The 719-nt window shown below is 39.5% G+C and overlaps 1 protein-coding gene across 8 annotated transcripts in view; it reads left to right on the top strand.

Moving 5' to 3' along the window:
* The window catches only part of ZNF608 (zinc finger protein 608), a 150,057-nt gene that overhangs the window by 1,888 nt on the left and 147,450 nt on the right, over window positions 1–719 (top strand). For 5 of the 8 annotated variants that reach the window (XR_005659674.1, XM_029056160.2, XM_039910910.1 and 2 more), the window contains exon 1: window positions 75–233. The exons of 2 other annotated variants lie outside the window; for them this stretch is intronic. The gene's annotated coding sequence lies outside the window, so the exon portion shown is untranslated. Of the gene's footprint in view, window positions 1–74; window positions 234–719 lie in introns of those variants that run through there. One more of the 8 variants, XM_029056162.2, reaches the window with a different exon arrangement.

The following is a 719-nucleotide window of genomic DNA, read 5'->3' as shown; positions in this document are numbered from 1 at the left end:
CGTGTGCCAAAGCGGGGGGTGGGGGTGGGGGGTGGAGTGGGGGGGGGTGGTGGGAGGGAGGGGGAGGGAATATGTTATCGAGTGATTATTCTGGCTGAGATGAGCTATTTGGGTTCTGCTTCTTGATCATTTGGTGTTTAAGTAAAATGAGGGGCACAGAATTGTTGCAGAGTCGAGTGGGAACAGCATTTTGATTTGCTGACCTAATTTTTAAAATGATAAAGGATTAAAAGGTAAGAAATATGTGTATGTATATATATATATTTTTGACAATCAACTGTTAAAACGGGGCAGAGCCCTTTAAAACCGTTTTACTGATCTTTGTCAAACACACACTCATTTGCGGTCACTGGGGCCACCTTGGTGCAGATCACTTAAAGTGTATGTCTTAATCAGTTTCCTGTGCAGGCAGTAGTACTATATTTAACAGACTGAGCAATTGTGGGACCCAGTGATACGTTATGGTTGCTTTTAGATATGCTGTTTTTCAAAAGACATTTTATCTCTTATTTTAATACTTTTTTCTCCAGAGTTAAACATTGTCAACCATTTATCTTTTTAAATGTAAAAGCTGTTTTGGCGTGGACAATTAAGAGGGTGTCTTTTCTTTTCCTTACTGGGAAAAAAAAAAGCAAAACACCCAGACTTTTAGCAAAATTTTAGAGTTTAAATAGCCTTGATCCTCGAAACTATCTTGGACACTAGTCTTGGGAAACCCA

Source organism: Ornithorhynchus anatinus, chromosome X5 (genome assembly GCF_004115215.2).
Source record: "Ornithorhynchus anatinus isolate Pmale09 chromosome X5, mOrnAna1.pri.v4, whole genome shotgun sequence".
Lineage (NCBI taxonomy): Eukaryota > Metazoa > Chordata > Mammalia > Monotremata > Ornithorhynchidae > Ornithorhynchus > Ornithorhynchus anatinus.
Note: the sequence above shows the minus strand (reverse complement) of the source record. Positions and strands in the feature narration are given on the sequence as shown.